General features: G+C 44.6%; 1 protein-coding gene across 6 annotated transcripts in view; it reads right to left on the bottom strand.

Moving 5' to 3' along the window:
- ST6GAL1 (ST6 beta-galactoside alpha-2,6-sialyltransferase 1) overlaps positions 1 to 14854 on the bottom strand; it is a 115367-nt gene extending 100513 nt beyond the window's left edge. For 3 of the 6 annotated variants that reach the window (XM_045850894.1, XM_045850895.1, XM_045850900.1), the window contains exon 1: positions 14700 to 14854. The gene's annotated coding sequence lies outside the window, so the exon portion shown is untranslated. Of the gene's footprint in view, positions 1 to 13398; positions 13422 to 14105; positions 14380 to 14699 lie in introns of those variants that run through there. The other 3 variants (XM_045850901.1, XM_045850896.1, XM_045850897.1) reach the window with 3 other exon arrangements.
- Between the last annotated feature and the right edge of the window lie 5428 nt (positions 14855 to 20282).

The following is a 20282-nucleotide window of genomic DNA, read 5'->3' as shown; positions in this document are numbered from 1 at the left end:
AGAGCCCAATTTCTTTGAGGCCAGGGCCTGCCTTGTCCTCATCAGCACCCCTGGAGAAAAAAACACTGCTCCAGAGCCCCGTGACAACGTTGTCCCTCCTAGCCCTTTTCTAGACCATGATCCTCTCTGCCAGACACATGTAGCAGCTGAGGCCTGCTCTCCTGGCAGCTATGACATTCCTGCCTGTAGGCTGGCAGGTCTGGAACACCCTCCTCTGCCCTGTGTAATGCCCAAGTGTTGACAGCCATCCCAACTCAACTCTCTGACCCAGACTTTCCCAGCAACCCATGAGGCAGGCAGACTGCTGGCCTCCCTCCTTCCCCTCCCTCCCCCCAGCTCCCTCCCCCTGCAGCCCCCAGCTGGTTATCTGAGTCAGGAAACCAGTTGACCTAGGTGTTTGTTGCAAGCCTGCAGGGACCATGTCCATGACTGTGGGAGTTTTTATAGACACCTGTGGGCACTTTAACAGAAGTCTGGAAGTTCACAGAAGAGCAAGGAGTGCGTCATCAGTAACAAACGCTCTGTGCCACTCTTTTATACTTTTTCAACTTTTTACATCTATGATCTAATTTATACATAAAAACAAATCTGGGGGTAGACAGCCCCACCATTATTATCCTCTTTTATGGATAAGGAAATTAGGGTTTGGACACAGCTGCTGGATAGCAGAGTCTGAATCGAATTTAATTTTTATATATACCTAAAGTTTTACCTATAAAACGTTCATGTAAAATATATTTCTATTTCATAGGTCTACTGTATATAAATATATAAAATATATTTACCTATAAAATGTTCATCTATAAAAGTATTCTTGACGTTTATTTCTATTTTTATACTTCATGTTCACAAAGCCAGCTAATTCAGGTCTCCTGTGTGCTACCAGTCACGGCACTGAAGAACCATGGGCTTGCGAATGAGTGCAGGCAGCTCAGGGGCTCAAATCACCACCTCACTCCTATGCAGCTTTGGGCAGAAAAATCTCTCTCTCTTAACTTCAGTTTCTTCATCTGTGCCAGAGGGCTAATCATACCCACTCTGTAAGCTGTTGGGCAGCCTAGAGATATCTCTGTGTCACACTTGTATCTGTGGGCACTTAATGAATAGTTGCTATCCTTTCATTCATCTTTCATTCTCCAACCACAGCAGATTGCATGTTACCCAGACAGGCTGCATGCTTTCACTCCTCCAGGCTTTGTGTGTGACTGAATGCCCTTTCTTCATTCCCAACCTATCAGAACTCTCCTCATCCTCCAACAACCAGTGCCAATCTCTCCCTTTGTGACACTGTCCCCATTGTCTTCTGGGCCCAACACCCAATTGTTCATCTGATTTATAAAGTGTTTTGTTTTGCCTACAGTTTGGTGTTCATGTAATTGACTTACCAACTTCCCCATGAAAAGACACTGTTTTGTTCCACAACCCTCTCCATGCCCTGAATATTAGAATTTAACAGTGCCTTTTAGAATAGCCTTGGTGATTTTATTCAAATAAAACCAGCTTATTATTTTTTAATCAGTCAACACTAGATTATACAAAGCTAAATGTCACATAAGATCCCTCCAACCATACACACAAAAAATAGATTAATATCATTCTTCACATGTTTCTACATTTTCACTTGGATAGAAGTGTGGAAGATGGAAGAATGCATGAAAGAAGAATGGATAGAATTGCTTTATAAAATAGCTATTTTTATTTTTAAACTTTATTTTATTTTACTTCTACAGAAAAGAAAAATAATGGAAAAGCTGAACTTTTAACACATTTCTCCACCAAAAGGATACTTGAAGATCTGTCCAAGTTTACACACACACACACACACACACACACACACACACACACACACACACACATCTGAGAGGTCGGAGCCATGGCTTTAATGCCCCTGCGCAGTCAGGATGAGACAGGGAAAGTGAGCATGGCCTCCACTTCCTCCCAGAGCTCTTCATTTCTCTTACATTCTGTTTACTTTGTCACGTTCTATTTCTTAAGCTTACTGCCCAGCTGTGTTTATTAGCTTTGCTCTATTTGAATGGATAAAGAGCTCACCAAATGACCTTTAACCAAGGCTTCCTAAGTTTGCTTTTGATTAATCTTTTTCATCATCAAGTAGGTTTTTCCAAGATGGGCTCATATGTGCTATACTCCCTGAGTTCTTGCATGGATGACAATGGCTGCCTGCCTTACCCATGCAGAGTGATTTAATTAAAAGTAAAATCTTCAGTCACACTGCCTTTCCCTCAGAATTCCACATATCTCTTCTCTATGTTTTCCGGTTTTTCTTCTGCTGCAGATCAAGTCTGAGGGCAACATGAGTTTTTCCTTGTGGCAGAAATGAATTGCTCCCAGTATCCAGTTCCTAATTTCTCTTTCAGCAATGGAAAAACCCTGAATTTTAATAGAGCACATGGCCACCCAGCTGGAGACATTTTCCCAGCCTCCTTTGCAGCCAAGTAGGTCCATGTAACCATGCAATTGGAGTGAGGAAAGTGGCCTGTGTTTGCACAGATTCCCAGTTACCTTTCTGAGAGATCATCTTTGCACGATTTTCTCTGATTAATTTTATTTATTCTCAGCATATATTGTAATCTTCTTCAAGCCTTCCCTCTCTGTTAGTAATTTAGTTTTCAATGGATTCAACTTTTTTCCTTTATTAACTTTTTCTGTCCCCTCAATTTTTTTCCTTAGCTCTGTGATAGCCCCTTTTATTTCTTTCTGTAGTTTCATCATCTTGTCATTATGCTCTCAATTAATTGGTTCTCCATAAACTTTATTTTGAATAAATGAGTGCATGAATACCCCTACTGCCTCTCCCACCCAAGCACCAACTCCAATGCAGAAATTATCCTGGGGATGGAGAGAGTGGGCCAGAGGTATCCCATTTATCACTGGGTGAGACAGAATAATTTTACTCATTTGTCAGGCCTTCTATCTTCCTCATCCTACGCATCCTTAAAGCGTCGACAGCGCAAGGTCCACCTGCTCAGACTCTTCCAACCCACACTGATCACTTCCTCTTCAGTGCCTAAAGGGGACTGGCTTACTAAATGAACCTGGAACTTTTGAGAAAGGGGATTAACTTCCCCCTCTCCCTTGTCACACATGTTTGGGCCCATAAGGTTTTTGTTTGTTTGTTTGTTTGTTTGTTTGTTTGTTTGTTTGTTTAAGATTTCTGGACTACTGATTTTCTGAATGAAAGGGAGTGTAAAAGCTAGAAACAAGGCCCTAACTGGTGTGGCTCAGTGGATTGAGTGTGGGCTTGTGAACCAAGGGGTCACCAGTTCGATTCCCAGTCAGGGCAGTGCCTGGGTTTTGGGCAGGGTTCCCACTGGGGGCCGCGCAGGGGACAGCTACACTCTGATGTTCTTCTGTCTCTCTTTCTCCTCCCCTTCCCCTCTAAAAATAAATAAAATCTTTTTTCAAAAGCTACTAACAAGACTAAAAAGAGGCTTCAGCACCAGGCCTACTCATCCTGATTTAACTATAGGTTGGAAAGCACTATGAGGCAGGTGGAAGAAAAAGGATTCAGCAAGAGTATTGCCCTGGATAGATTAATAGAGAAGAAACAAGCACCTGAGCCAGCAAACAGAACCTTCCCCACCTGCCTCTGCAGGCACTGCCAGGGGGTGGAGCAAGCCTACATTCACGCCCAAGCACCTCCACTCAATTGCCGTCTGACTTTGAACAAATCACCAAACCTCCCTCAGTCTTTGTTTCTTCATCTATTAAATGGAGACAATAATAGTATATGCCACATAGGGAGGTTATGAAAAATATATGAGATGTGCTATAATGATTCCAGCTTCATCCATCACCATTTCCTGTCTTGTGTGTTCCTCTCCAGGAACGTCAACCTACTAGGAGTTCCCCATATATACAACAAGCCATTCTTCACCCCACGTCTTTGCTCCTGCAGCCCCTCCTCCTTCAGATGCCCCTTTCTCAGGGGCTAACAGCTGCTGCCCTCTAACTTCCAGCTTAGGCATCACATCCTCCAGGAAGCTTTCCCAAACCAATGTACCCTTTTCCCAGCTTCTGTGTGTACCTAAATCATAATATTTATCATGCTATATTATAATTAATATCTGCCTGTCCACCTTCAACTAAGCTCTGGAAGAAACAGAACTGTGGGAATATTTGGGGTCTATATTCTAAAAATGAGCATTGTGCATGAGCTATAGCAAGCACTAGATGCTCGATGTTTGTTGAATAAGTACAAAGAGCAAGGACTCTGAGAAGAGAGGAAGAGGGTGATAGAAGAAGTTAGTCTGCCATTAAGTTCCAAGGCCCTGCTAGACACATTGAATATGTGTGTGCATATATACAATGCATGTTCCCAATGCCTACCACATAATAGGAACTCAATAAATATTTGATGAATGAAGTAATATTAAATAAACTTTACAAAAGAAGAAATTGTTTAAGAACCTAGAAGCACAGCTGCAGATAAGCCCTTAACAATGCTGGTATTGAGTTCCATTTATAGGCTAAAAGCCTTTGAGGTCACTGACCAGTGGTACCCACCAATCTGTGGCCATGCTCACTACCAGTATTTATTTGCAGTCATAACCAAATAATGAGTACACGTGGATACCAGAGCTTTAAAGGGCAGAAGGGGGGAGGGGGGAGGGAGGGAGAGAGGAAACGAAGGAAGGAAGGAAGGAAGGAAAGGAGGGAAGGAAGGAAAGGAAGGGAAGGAGGGAAGGAAGGAAAGGAAGGGAAGGAAAGAAGGAAGGAAGGAAGGAAGGAAGGAAGGAAGGAAGGAAGGAAGGAAGGAAGAAAGAAAGAAAGAAAGAAAGAAAGAAAGAAAGAAAGAAGAAAGAAAGAAAGAAAGAAAGAAAGAAAGAAAGAAAGAAAGAAAGAAACCAGGCTCAAGGCAAACAACTCTGACCAAAAAATGAAATGAGCAAATGTAAGCTGGATCCAAATGTCATGCTATTCGTGTGACTGTCCCTTGAGTTCTTCCCAATCATATGTTCTCAGGGGCAGAAAACTTCCATAGTCCCTGTAAGGAGAAATTCAGGCAAGCCCCCAATGAAACACAAGGACAAAGCCTTCTCACACCTGAAGGACTGGGTGTGTCAGCAGTGAGAAAACCTATAACGATGTAGGAAAGAGTTACACCCAATACCAGCTTCACTGCTTAGCAATAGTGAATCTTAGGGTGAGTCTCTACCACTCTCTAAAGCTTAGTTTTTTTCAAATGTAAAGTGGAGCTCATGCTATGAGGACACCAAATGTCGCCGTGGGGACTGGATGAGAGAACACACACAGTGCCTCCTTAGGCCCAGGTGCACAGCAAAGGCCAGAGGATGCTAACCTTATCATGTTTCCCTCACCGAGACTTGGCTAAGACTTAAGTCCAAGAGGCTTTTCCTCATCCACAGGAAAGAAAGAGACAAACACTCAACATGGTAGGTGCTATCAACTCCAGCTCAGACACTCTTCCAGAGGTTGCCAAGGGAAGAGTGTTCCTAAAATTAATGCTGAATGACGTCTCAGCACTGTGCTAGCAATACCAAGAGATAGATATAAATTTAGAAACACTGTAATGAAAAAAAAAATTACAATCATTCTCCTGGGACATGTAGTTCTTTTCTGATTGCCAGATTTCTTGGTCATCTAAAGTGTATGTGATATATTTATTCCTGTGGAAATAACTGATGAATATAGAGTCAAGCAGGGCTGAAGCCAAGGACAGACAGGAGGAGGATTGCCAAGATCCAGAGGGAAACAATGTTTAAACCTCCTTTAAAGGTTTCCATTTTAATTGACCTTTCAGAGCTTATGAAAACTGCTCTAGTTACAGTGTGTATAACTTGTCCCACCCACTCAGTCTGATTTTGCACCTTTCTGCTCCTTGCCCTATAGCCACAGAGTCATAAACTCTCAAAGTTGGAAGAGGCATTTTAGGCCAACCTCTCTTCAAAGCAGGAATCTTCTGGTGGTAAACACTTTCCCTTGCAACTTTTGCTTCTCTATTCCCATGACAGGAAGTCCACTGCCTTGTGACATAGCTTGTTCCATGGTTGGGCAGTTTGTTCAGCTAAGTTCTTCCTTATCTGCCATCCTGCAACTTCTCCTCCACGCTGAACTGGTTCTCCCCCTGACAGCAGCCACTCAGAGTGACTCTAATTCTTCTTCCACATGAAGAAGGTGCCTGTCATTTTACCTTCTACAGGCTAAAAAGTCCCAGATTCCACTTTTATTTATCCTCCAATACGGGATCCAAAACCTCAGCTTCTAAGTAGCCCATTTTGGGGTTGCTTCATTTTATCATAATCTGCATTGGACCCAGGGAAACATAACACTCCAGATGGGCCTGAACCACCTGACAGAGCAGAGCAGCACTGGCATAGTCCCTCCTCCAGAGCCTGAGATCAAATACTCCTCTTCTTGGCTTCTCCCTCCTCCCTCACTCAAGTTCCAGTCCTCCCATTAGGTCCCCAATGACCCTGGGAACAGATACAAACTTGAAGTGCCAGAGACAAGTGGGAAGAGGGGGAGGGGATGACACAGCTCGATTTTTTGCCCTGGAAGCCGAGGGCACCCAACCAGGCAGGCTGTCTCCAAAAATAGCCTTCTGTTCAAACAGTCAGCCTCTTAGTAACTCGCTGGGAGCCCTTCACTCCAGCTCTCCAGGGTGTGGTCCTCAGTGTCCCTGTACCCATTCTCTTTCCACCCTTTCCACCGTTTGATGGACTCACAGCTGGAAGAGTTTGATGGACTGGCTTCATTTAGGCATGGGTATTGACAACCATTGTTCCAGGTCCAAGGTCACTTATAATTATATTTTTTATGGAAATAGGTTAATGTCTGTCAACAGAAGACTGATGAAATAAACACATCTGTAATATAGAATGTGGTACAGCTATGAAAAAAATAATATGTATACACTGATGATGGAAATACCTCTGATATATACAGTAATGTGAAAACGGCAAATTTGTAAAGTGGCAGCCATAATGCAACCCACAGACTGAGTTTTCAGAATGTGTCTGGGGGAAATGAAGGCAAAGATGGGATGACTTTTCACCTTATTTGCAGATTCCAAAACAAACAGATTTCATTTATTAGTTGTGTGAAGCAGCTCCCTGACTTACATCTTTCGACCTTTGCCATTTGAGGAACTCACAGCTGGAAGGGCCTGGAGGGCTGAGAGCTGAGTCCCTGAGGCGGCACACCCAGGGTGGCATGCATCTTACCCAAGGCCACACAGCCAGCCAGCGACAGCAGGAGGCTGCAAGTCACACTGCGGGCTCTTACATAGTGAGAGTCCCGGTGGATTAAAGAGAGGGCTTTTATTGAATGACTAAATCAGATCAACATTTTTTTTGTTAGTTGAGTCAAAAATTCCTATTTGGGTATAACAGTGAGTCAGAAGAGATCAAGATTCTTCAAAATCAGAGTGGGAAAGGGGAGCCTGTCTCTTGCCACAGAGGAAAAGCACAAGCACAGTTGACAGGGCCCTGCCTTCTCTGGGCTTCCCGACCTTCAGCCATAAAGCAGAGGTGAAGGGATGAGTGAGAAGGGATAAGAGAGATTTGGAAGCATGGGGTACTCTGCACGCTAGGTGTCCATCTGAGCCATGACCTCATCCTCAGAATGAGAGACCAGTGGCAATGCTACCTGAATATGTCCTGCTGTGGGGGCCATCAGTCTGTGACCCCCATTTTATGTGGATGGATACTGTTTCTCAGGGAACAAGTCTGATTCATGTCCAGCTACCATGGAGCTGCTGGGCTATCTCATGCATTACCTCATTCAATACTCACCAAATTTTTATATCAAAGAAGTTCAGAAATCACTTGCCAAAAGCCTACAACTGGTTAAAAATGGAGCCCATAAGGTCTCCTGACTCTAAATGCCCATTACCCAGTCTCTTTGGGGCACAGGACCTGGCAGGAAAACTCGCTTAAGCAGAAAAACTTAAGTTCTCACGTTGGCACTCTCTCTCTCTGTCTCACACACACATGCACACACAACAATGACGGCAGAGACAGGTTCCAAGAGAAGCACAACAATACGTCAAATGTGCATCATACAACTCCGTGAAATATTTATGCCTGGGCTGACATCACACATGTGCTTCAAAGTGATCTGGGTGGAGTAGAGAATTATAGATCGGCCATGAGTTTCGATAACTGTTGAGGAGAAATGATTGTATGTGGGGGTTCATTACACCATTTCATCTGTTTGAAATTTTCCATAGTAAGACTTTAAATAATGTATCACATGAGTGATCATTTCTCTCTCAATATGTCATCTGATATGAGGTTCCACTTCAACTGACTTTCTACCTGTTACCATGGTAAGAAAAATATTAGGACCAAAAGTTTCTGCAGTTCATGAAAATCCCGAGTATAACAATAATAGCTATCACTTACTGAGTGCTTTCTGTATACCTGGCACTATGCTGGACCCTTTAGCTATGATTTTATTTAATCCTTACAATGGCCCAGTGAGGTAAGGAAGTGAACTTAAGTACCTTGTCCTAGTCTACACTGGCAATAATTTATGAAATCCTAAATTACTTCTGCTCTTCATTTCTACTGTTCCCACAACATAGAATACTTAAGTATTTTGAGACTTTATATGGAACTGGGTCTAAACATATGAAGTCTTTTTAAAGGATAATAGCCTTTAAAGTATATCTTAGTAATTCCAATTTTAGGATTCTATCCCTTGGAAATTATCTGAAATATGAATAGAGATTTATTCACAAACATGTTAATCTCAGAGCTGGTGACAATAGGAGGAAAATAAGAAGTGTTTGACTATTCAGTAGTGGCCCCCATCCAAGAAGTCCTCCTTTCCCACTGCTCCATCATGGGGTGGGGGGCTGCCCCTCCTCCTCTTGGTCCACAGCATCCTGCACTAGTCCCTTATTACCCTGATTCCTCCATCCTACTCTGAGCTGCTTAAAAGCTGAGCTCTTCTTTCGCATCTTTGGTTTAGAGTGGGCATTTGAGTATGTGAGGAATGCATTAACAAACGACCTTGGAGTTGCTTACTTAATACTTATAGAAACTGAAATCTGCAGTATGAAAATAAGCTGTTAGGGGTCACGAGGGCAGGACTGGAACCAAGGCCCTATGTGGGGCCCTTCCCCCTCCACCTTAAAGACTTCCTCAAAAATAAAAATGGCTGGTGTTTGCCAAACAAATGAACGATCCAATTAAAAAATGGTCAGAGAACCTGATGAAACACTTCTCCCAAGAAGACACACAAATGGCCAATGGGTGTATGCAAAAATGCTCGACTTCCCTAGCTCTTAGGGACATGCATATCAAAAATGCAATGAGACACCACCTCACACCTGTGAGAATGGCCATTAACAACAAGACAAGCTTTCCAGTGCTGTTAGCATGCTATTAGCGGTGATATTAGCACTCTCGTAAACATGGTGAACGTTCCTAAAACCCACCAGACTTTCTGTAAGAAGTGTGACAAGCATCAACCCCACAAAGTAACAGTACAAGAAGAGCAAGGATTCTCTGTACGCACAGGGGAAGCGGCATTATGATGGGAAGCAGAGTGGCTATGGTGGGCAGACCAAGCCAATTTTCCAAAAACAGGCTAAAACTACAAAGAAGATTGTGTTGAGGCTTGAATGTGTTGAGCCCAAATGCAGATCTAAGAGAATGCTGGCTACTAACGATGTTAGCATTTGGAACTGGGAGGAGATAAGAAGAGAAAGGGCCAAGTGATCCTGTTCTAAGCTTCATTTTTTGTTTTATTATGTGCCAATAAAATCATGAGGATATGTTAAAAAGAGAGAGAGAGAGAAGTAATAGCAAGTGTTGGAGAGGTTGGAGAGAAAAAGGAACCCTCATTATTCACTGCTGGTGAGAATGTAAACGGCACAGACACTATGGAAAACAGTATGGAAGTTTCTAAAAAAATTAGGAACAGTTACCATAGGACCCAGCAATCTGTCTTCTGGGTATCTACCTGAAAAATGTGAAAACATTTATTTGCAAAGATATATACACCCCTATGTTCATTTCAGCATTATTCACAGTGGCCAAAACATGAAAACAACCAAAGTGTCCTTCAGTAGAGGACTAGATAAAGATGTGGTCCATATATACAATGGAATACCACTCAGCTATAAGAAAAGATGAAATACTACCATTTGCAACAACATGGATGGACCTTGAGAATATCATGCTAAGTGAAATAAGTCAGACGGAAAAAGTTAAGAACCATATGATTTCACTCAGATGTGAGATATAAAACTGAAAGCTACAAATGAGTAAACGGGAGAAATAAACAAAAAAAAAACCCTCATAGACTCAGACAACAGTAGAGGATTAGCAGAGCAAAGAGGGTAGAGGGGTAGTAAAGAGTAAAGGGGGTCAAAAACATGGAGACAGAAGATGATCTGACTTTGGGTGGTGGGCGCACAATGCAACACACTGATCATGTACCATAGAAATGTACACTTAAAGCCTATATGACCTTATTAACCAGTGTCACCCCGATAAATTTAATTTTTTAATAATGGCTGGTGTTTGAATGCTTGAGGCAGGGGTGGGAAGCTGGAGGCTCCTTTCTCTACAGAGCATCACAGAAGTGATCACATCCCGTGGAACTACCTGGCCCCAGAGCTGCTGAGCAGCTGACATGCATGATGAAAGAAAAGGCAGAGCTTTGATGCAGACATAGATTGTGATGTGTATACATGAGAAGGCTAAGCAAGAAAAGCAAGAGACAAGAGATAACTGCACATACAGTGTACAGTCACTGCCTTCAAACAATGGATTTTTTTTTCTGTTTCTCTCTACTTTTTTCTGCTTTTCCAAATTGTCTTCAATGGACATGCTTTATTCATATAATCAGAATGATAAACAAAACCTAAATCACCAAATTAATTCTGAATGCTAACCTGACCTTTCTAAAATGGCTTAGAAAATCACCCCAGAATTTGATGTGAAACTATGTTACTGTTACATATGAGCCCATGAGAAGTACATGTATTGGAATCAGAACATATGCAGCATACATGCAGACGAGCAAGAAAAACCTTTCTGTTTTTGTTTTTCCCAGACGGGCTCTGAGTGAACAAATCACTGACACCAGGTCTGAGCAAATTCTCAAACTCTAATGTTCCAGGAAATTACTACAAATTTCATTAATGAATCATTTCTGTCATTTTTTTAATCCCACCTCATACACACATTTGTGGAGAGCTACATTCTCTTTGAAACCTTCCCTCTTCCACTCTCCCATTTTACCTCCTGCTCTTGTTTGACACATAAAGAAAAGGGGTACCCCCCCACCCCAGGTCAATAGTGAAATAAATTAGATCCGTTTTCTGAGGGCAGCTCCTAAGGAAACATGCAAATGTGCTCTGAGCAAGGGTGGGGGCAGGCAGAGAATGGTCATATTCTTTCTGACTCCAGACTGAGCACAGGACACCCCAGTGAATAGAGAATGCTTGTCAGTGAATAGAGAATGAATGAATGAATGAATGGAATGACTTTTGGTCTCACTCACTTGGAACCGAAAGTTTTGGTTTGGGTTTTGATTTGTTTTTTTGACTAAGTTTATTTACCTTAAAGTCACACATTTCACAACAACCCAAAGTCCCCCTTTACAGCTTGGCAAATAATCATACCATTTTGTGACTAGGTAGGGCCTCCTTGAACACAGGGCTTACGCTCTGGGGAATTATTTCCCCCCATAATTCTCTACCGCTTAAAAAGCACCCAGGCCTGCCAAGAGGTCTGAACAGTCCTAAGCACGGGTCACCTGACTTAATACTCACAGCAACCCCAGAACACACAAGCATGTTCTTCCCCTCACATCATACAATATCCCTGCTGGTTCTCAAGGAATGCAGAGGAGAGGAGAGATGGCTTGAACCTGCTTCTCTAACTCTAAGGCCTGAGCATCTTCCATTTCACTGGAATAGACTGTGCAGACCCTGGCAGAAGGGGCATCTGCTGTACAAAGAAGGAAACTGGAGCCCAAGAAGTTCAACCACACAAAGAGCTAAGCAGGATTTCTCTTTTCTGACTCTTTGTTGCCCCCAGTTCTGTGATTATACTCAAAGCAACTCCCTTCTGGTAAATAGTAATGTGTGGGAGCACAGGGCAAGAGTACAGGGAACCATTTGGTAAACACTAAAGAAAACTGATCCCCAGTAATAACCTCACTGAATCTACCATTGGGATCTATGGTTTTTTTAAATAACCAAAACCTATTGAAATCCTTAAGAAATTCATTATCTGACTTAAAGGGTGCTGTAACAACAACCATCATAACTTTGACTTTATTGTGGCATACCAACAAAAACTCCTCTGATGCCACGGCTTCCCTTCCACAAAAAGAGGCACTAAAAGCAGACACCTTACTGCATGTCCTTGGGCAAGTAATTTCTCCTTGCTGGGACTCAGGTTTCCCACCTGAAAAACAACAGGAAATCATCTGACCAGATGATTTCTGAAGTTCCCTATGCCCAGTGGAATCACCATGAAAATAAACACACTGGGAACCTTAAGAAAAGACACCAGTGTAACCAGGAGATAAGCAGGACAGGGGAAAACAGCATGTTAACTTTGAGGAAACCCAGGCGCCAAGTGTTTTTGTTTTGTTTTGTTTAATTTTTGTTTTCCTACTTTTCCTCTGCCAAATACAAAAATAAGTAGCTACTTACATGGACCTCTAATTTTTTAAAAAAAAAAATAATTAAATAGTCAATTAGAACAAAGCTTTGTTCTCCCACAAGTGGCTTAAGAGTAGCCTGCTAAGAGACAATTTCTTCCCATTAGGGCCATGTCAACAGCCCATGTTATGCCCAAACAAAGGCCTTCTGGCGCGGGCATGGGAGGCAAAAACATCTAAGTCTCCACACTTGGCCCTATTCCAAGTTGAGGGGAGGGGAAAGCCAGGAGAGAAAAATAACTAAACTTATGAAAGGCCAGAAGAAGAGTAAAGAATTACTAAATCTATCTTTTTCTCAAATGAATAAAGAACTCTTCAAAGGGATAATGGAAGGGTGCAGCTTTCAATCTGAATTACTTTCTTTGTTTAACTCTGTTTTGCCTAAAGCCACACTGCTTTTTAAGCCAACCACAGAACCCTGGTTTCGCCTTTAGTTGTCCTCCTGGCAGTGTGCAGTGTGAGAGTTGGGAGACCCATACTCAAGTCCTGTCTCTGTCACAGATTCCGGCTTAAACATGGACAAGTTGCTGAACTCCGTATTTCCCATCTATAAAATAAGTCGGTTCAGTGGTTGCTCTCTAGACTCTCAATAAATGTGGTGTGGGGCTGGAGGCTCCCCACTTTCCCCCAGGGACCGGTTAATCTCCAGCGGTACGAGCCACGGTGAAGCCACAACCCAATCGCTCAGCAAGCGCACTTAAGCAGTGGTGCCTGCATTCCTACCTCCACCGTCTTTGGGGTTTACTCCACTAACACCATCGCCTAAAAAGCCAGTTCATTCTCCCAAACATCTTGCTGCTGCCTGAACAGGTCTGATGAACCAAAATCCACAAAGCTGAGTTGAGCATATGGAAGAAAAGAAAAAAAAAAAAAAAGCAAAGCAAACTAGAGGCCTCTTTCTGGACCTCGGAATTCCTCTCAAACTAATAGAACTGAAAATAATAGCGCCCCCACCGAGAACAGGAGGCCTCAGCTGGCCTTGCTAGTAAAAATGCACAACGACAAAAGGGGCCAGTGACACCGGGCAGGCTAGACACAGGGACCTACAAAGCATAGCGCAAATGAAACCCAAGATCGCGCTGGGCGCTATTTAAATTGGACCGTTCTTTCTGCTGGCAGGCTACGGAGGCGCTCACGACCTCCCACCAGAGCGCAGGGACAACGGTGTACCAGGCAAGGTGGTTTGGGGTTTTTTTGTTGTTGTTGATTTTTGTTGTTGTTGTTTTTGGTGGGGTACCCGTAGACCCTTAATTCAACCCCCATCCCTAAGAAACCTCCGTGAGGTGGAAGTGAAGGGTTGTCCTGATCACATCAGGTAATACACCACCACCGGGGACAGATTGGATCTGCGATAATCTTTTCGTAGCTGCTTTCTTATTTCTTTCTTCCCTTTTTAAGTCTGGCAGTTAGGTCTGATGCCCAGGTGGTACCTTTTAATGTCTCTGTCGACCTCCTCCAGCAAGGGCGCCCCCCGCGCTGCTCTCTACCCCGAAGCTGAGACAATGGCCGGTTCCGCAGGGCGGCTCCTAAGGGTGTGCAATGCTCGGGGAGCCCAGGGCTGGGCGCACGTGCGTTTGTTATGGTGCCTGTGTTCCCACCCCCCGCCGCGGGGGTGGGGTGCTCAGTTTCCTGGTCTGTGAACCCAGCATGCGGGATCTGAAGGAACCTGGACGCTGCTAGGCATTTCACCCTTCTTTCCTGACGGTGCTGTGGAGAAAGCAGGGGTCCCGGTGGCAAAGCGCACGTGGGTTTGTTGTGGGTCCGCAGGATGGTGGAGCTGGGGAGAAACGAGGGAGGCCCCTGGACCGGTACAAAAACACTGATACTGCCAGCCAAAAGGGGGCCAGCCCGCAGTGAAGGTGGCTAAGGCGGCACTGAACACCAATTCTGTGTGCCCTAGACGCGCCTGGGGACCGCAGATCCCTTCCCCTCCTACGCCCCTACGCGTCACTCCTTCCGCATCACTTCTCCAAGGGGGGGGCGGCCCCCCAGGCTGCGCTAAGGCCCACGTCACCCCTACTCACTTGCTGTGCGCTGGCCTCGTGGAGGCCTCGTGGAGGCTGCGGCTTCTCCGCCAGCTCAACACCCCAGCCGGCCGGCAGCTGGCTCCCTTTGTTAGGGCTGGGCAGAGCCCCAGACGTCTTCCTCGGCCAGGCCAGCTCAGGGCTCCCCTCCCCCAGGTGCCTCAGGACTTTGTCCAAGGAGGGGGGCAGGAGAGCCCCAGGGCTGACAGCCCCACGCTGGAGTTCCCGAAGGGGGTAGGATCTGCTGGGGAGGGGCGGGAGACCGGGGATGAAGGGTGGAAGGGACTGGGGAAGAAGGGGAGGAGAACGTGGTGGAGGGGCGGGGAAGCAAGCAGTCTCCGTTATGCAAATAGTCAGGAAGACTGAGTGGGTCCCCAGCCGCACGAAGCCCCAAAACGGTCTGGCCCTGAGGAGGTCGCTAGTGAGCAGGCTCCGGGATTAGGGGTGCCTGCTTAAGATGCCGAGTGGTGCTGGGACCCTCCTTCCACGGAGGAGGGCAGACCTGAACAAGGGGTAGTGACGACGCTGAGGGGCAAGGACCCCCAAATGCTAGCTCTATCTCCAGGTCCCCAGGGTTGAATCCAGCACTCACCCTTTTTCCTCCTAAGGAAGGAGAATTGTAATCCTGGCAGAGCTACCGTCTGACTACGTGAGTGAGCAAGTCACTTACATTCCCTAAGCCTAGAATTCTTCTTGTGTAGAATATGAAGCAACAAAATCTGTTTGGCAGGGATTAGTCAAGAACCTCCCAACATCGGGCGTCGCATGTACTCTGTGCTCTCAAACGCCGCAGATACAGAAAACAAAGCGTGTGGACAAATCCCTGAGCAAAGTGAGACTTCCTCCCCAAGGGGACTGCAGGCTGGTGGGCCAGCAGCCTCAGGTAGGGCGGTCTGCAAGGAAGGGAGTGCGTCCGTTCCCTTCCCTGCGGCTGCTTGAGGAAGGCGAAAGGAAACTGCACGTTGAGCAAGCGCCACGGGTCTCATAATGGCCATCCTTGGTGGGCCCAGGCCGCTTCGCTAAGACAGAAAACCGCCCTACAGGGGGGACGAAAGCTGCTTAAGCCACCGCTTGTATAGAAAGTATGTGGCCACCTGAGGCAATAATCGTCTCCCGAATGCTTCTAGAGCGCCCTCTTGGCAACTGGCTCTGAGCTTGGAGGGAAGTGGGTGTGGCAAGAGAGACAGGAAAGTAGAAGGTGGTGTAGATCTTCTGGGCTTATGAGGTGGGGTACACACGCTGCGGGTGCTGGAAGCCCAGGCCCAGAACTCTCCAAATTGAGGTGGCCCTCTCAATCTGGGAAAGGGGAGTTAGCCTCCTCATTTCATCTTCAACACCCTTATTCCAAACACTGCTTCATCCATCCCCAGATCCTGACCCCTACGTTTTTCTCTACTAGCCCTTCCCAGCTGCAGGGGAAGCTTTACTGCTCTGTACAAAGAGCAGATGGAGAGGATACCATGCAGAGTGAATTCAAATCTCAGTGACCAACTAGCTGTGTGTTGCTGCGAGTCTCTCAGCCTCTCTGAGCCTCTCTGAGCCTCTCTTTCCTCTTCTGTGACATGGAGATATTAATGGCAGTGCTGTTTCCAGGGCTGTGTGAAATCATCTCTGCGAAGCACTTAGCTTAGTATCTGGCACACAGAAGGTGCTCATAACAGTAAAATATGTGTGACTGGAGGGAAGTAAACAAACTCAGAAGACTTTCTGGGAGATTTTAGACTTTATTCTGAGAAAATAGGAAGCTATTAAAATATTTTGTGCAGGGGCATAACATGCATCTTGGTGTTTTACACCAGTTTCTCCGGCAGCATACTGAGAAGTAAATGGCAGGAGCAGAGACTGCAAGCACGGAGGGCAGAGCCCACCTTGGAAACTGCCATCAATGGAGATATCACTGGGGCTTTGGCAATGACAGAGGAAGTGAAAAGGGGGTATCCAAATAATACCTACCATTTGGGAAATCTAATGCACTCTGCTAATTATTGTATATTGTCTCTCCTCGTCATGAAGTAGGTGGTGGCCTCAGCCCTATTGTACAGTTGAAGAAACTGAAGTCACCTCGGAAATGGAAGGCCTAGAATTTGAACCCTTTTCCCCATTATTGAAAGTCTTAATCATTTCCTTTTCAGGTATCACTTTTGTGGCAACACTTCTTAGGAACCAAGAATAAGAAACAGAAAAGTTTTTTTAGAATGTTGTTGAGTCCCCACTCCAGAGTTGGCCTTACCAGAACTCCAACAAAATTATGGGGAAAGCAAGAGAAATGTCTCACTCTGGATTCTTCATTTGCAGAATTGAGGTGATCATGGAGGACGTAATAAGCTCAAGAAGTTCCTGGAGCTCTGAGGCAGAAGAGCAGGCAAGTAGGGGTGCCCCTGGAAAGCTTCCAGGATGGGAGCAACTGCAGAGCTATTCCATGCTGCTCTGTCAAGGTTGCCTTCCTGTTAGTTGGGGCTGTTTGATCTATAAGTGAAAGGCAGGAACCTGAACCATTAGCTGGGGGACAGTCCTGTCCTTCCCAGCCTATTTTTGCGGCTTCCACATCCCTTGTCCCTGGGGCCCCTGCCTTGACAAGTTTTTTGTCATTAGGAAGTACAGATACCTATTTTTCCTTAGCCCACATTACCTCAGTTTTTGCCCATGAATAATATTTTAGGTACTGCATTTTTCTGTCATCATTTTAGGCAATTTACTGGCTTATACAAATATTGCCTTACTTTATAATGTAAATTTACAACAAACTACTGGCAAACAATATTTTCATAGCACTCTCATAATGGATGAGGTGTTATTAAAGTCTTATGGGGAAAAAGGGAGGTGCAGGTAGTGAAAGTGTCCTCTCAAACTCTTCTTCCTCACTCCACTATAAATGCTCATCCCAGCCCTTAGATAGCCTTTCCTGTTCTCCTCTGCACACTCTCAGCACCTATGACCCAACATGAGGGTGTGCTTCAGGTTACAGGAACTGCTCTGTGGTCTGTGTTCACCCCCTGCCTTGAGTCTCAGTGCTGCCAGCTTCAAGAATAGGTACCTAGAGACAGCTAAGTCTACAGAACCTAAGTCAGAATATAAGAACAGAGTAACAGCTTATCTAATTTAAGCACCCAGGACTGCTCCTGCTGCCCCTGCACAGAGGGGCCTGTGAAGAATGGAGTGGGAACGGGAAAGGATACTAGAAGGCAGAGGTTTAACACTGGACACAGGCCTCATGGGAGGACCACACTCACAGATAAGGGAAATGGCAGCAACATAGCGCCTAGTAGAGCAAGCAGTGGCCTGGTGGTTTCAAGACCTCAGAGTAAGGTATCAGCATGGTGTGATAAGGATAGGAGAGAAATGGACCTATTATGTGGGCACAGGTGTGATGGGTTAAAGAAATATTAAGAATCCTCTCTGTGTTGTGCCCAAGCTATGACCTTTAATTGTAAGAATGAAATACAGATGCTCTGTCTCCTGGGGAGAACTAGTCCTTCTCCACGGAAGACTAAGCACCACTGATTTTTAACTCAGTACCTGTAAACACTGACTGTGCCCTTGGGGAAGAACTGGGTATTCTCCCAGAGGGAACGGTTGGTCAGTCGAGTCTTGAAAGGCCCTTGGCATATAGCCACTTTAGTCTAAAACATATTTAAGCAGAGCCCCCAAAATGAGACTTGGGAATCCCACCCTAGGGAAAGGCACTTTGCTCAAACTTTTTCCAGAGGAACACCAAGTGTGGCTGTCTCCAGTATTCCCCAGTGTCTGTGTTCGGGTGTTGGTGATTTCCTGTCTGGTGATGTATGCTCTTGATTCTTGCTTTCTCTTTGCTCTTGCTTGATAAATTGCTTAACTATTCACCTTTGACTTGGGGTTCTTATTGTCTTCGAATGCAAACCTCCAAATTAAGTGGCCATGATCTCATATGTGCCCCTTAACAGCACAAGGTATGGTTGGACTGCCCTTCACCCAGTCTAGTTCAGTGTCCAGCCCTGTCCTAGGAGATACATGAAAAAACCAAGCCCCCATTATCAAATCACTTATGTTGTAGCAAAATATCTCCTGGTTTACGATAATAATAATTGCCGTGTACTGAACATCTACTATATGCAAGACAGTCTATGTGTATGTTCCCATTCAATCCTCATTGAGGGAGGAGGTGTCAATCTAGAACCCTAGTACACTTAAGTCATCTTCTGCTCTCCTGTTCTTGCCTTAAGGCCAATCTTAGCATGAGATTAATGCATGGGTGACAGGGGGTGACTACAAACCTCATTCTAAGAACATGGAAAAGTAAGAGAAGTCTTTACTGAAGATTTCTTATGGCAACAAAATGGTATTGCACCACACATCAAGAGCAGGACTTACAGTCTCACTCTGCAAAGCTGTGCTCCTGACAGCCACCCTCTCACAGTCCTGCACCTCCCTCCTCAAGGTCCCTCAGGCTCCCAACGTAATCCTCTAACCCATCCCATCAAGATTCTTCCCTCTAGACAGGCTTCTGAATTTTAATGTTAATTAATTTAATTCCAATTACTTTTAATTAGCCTCTCTCAGTGACTCCAAAGAGTGTGAGAAAGTGGGAAGCCACAAATAAATAAAGACAACTCACATGAATATAAATCTTTACATTTATAAATGGTTTGCATACGCATTATTTCACTTGAGTCCTCTTCAGACTCACAATAACCTGTAAGGTAGATAAGATTCTTTTTCATCCCCATTGACAGATGAGAACCTTGAGGCTCAGGGGTAAAGTGAGTTGCTTAAAGTCCATTAGTGAGTGTCAGACTGTGTGTTAAAACGGAGGCTTCTTTCCTTTGTATCACCCCCAGGGCTGCAAAAAGGGCTGGACAAGCCCATCAAACTTTCAGTGACATTTCACAGGCTGCAGCTGCCAAAACGGCTGCCCTGCTGCCTGGAGGCAGGACTTGTAAACCTGCCCAGGAGACCAGATGCACCATGAATGGCAGGAAATACAGTGGCAAAGAGACTCTGAGGAATCAAACATGCTTATAATGAATTCTCTTAAAAAGATCCAGGAAATTTGTTTCTCTCAAGGGACATCTACCAGAACAGAAGGGAAGCTGCCTACTGTGTAGTCATGACCCGAGAATACCATCTGAATAACCTGCAGAAATGCTCAGGCTTTGTGCAAGAGAGGCTACTGATCAATGAAACATCTTTGAAATTAACAAATGTTTTTTGAATTAAAAAACAAACAAACCAGTATTTGATACCAGTTGGTGATTTGTCCTAAACCTGCTTCTATACATTTCCATGTTTTTAAAATTCAATTTTTAATAATTTTCCGTGGTTTTACTGATAAAATTTGCTTTAGGAAATTTAGGAAAGTCAGACTAGTATAAAGAAGCAAGGTGAAAAAAATTGGCCACAGAATTCACCTTTGGGTTGTTTTCTTTGTCATGTCCTGTGTATTTTTCTAGAAGTTTTCATAGTTGAGATCATAATGTATACACATGATATCCTGTTTTTTTCCTCCACTTAGAGTATATTCTAAGCATTTTCAATATATATTTATTCATTCACTGCAGTCCTTATTAGATGCAAGGGAAATACTTGGAGGCTAGTTACTAGTGGGTA

The sequence above is a fragment of the Phyllostomus hastatus genome, unplaced genomic scaffold (assembly GCF_019186645.2).
Source record: "Phyllostomus hastatus isolate PE091 unplaced genomic scaffold, TTU_PhHast_1.1 phas_contig_86, whole genome shotgun sequence".
Classification (NCBI taxonomy): Eukaryota; Metazoa; Chordata; class Mammalia; order Chiroptera; family Phyllostomidae; genus Phyllostomus; species Phyllostomus hastatus.
The sequence above is the reverse complement of the archived record's forward strand: the minus strand, read 5'-3'. Positions and strand labels throughout refer to the sequence as shown.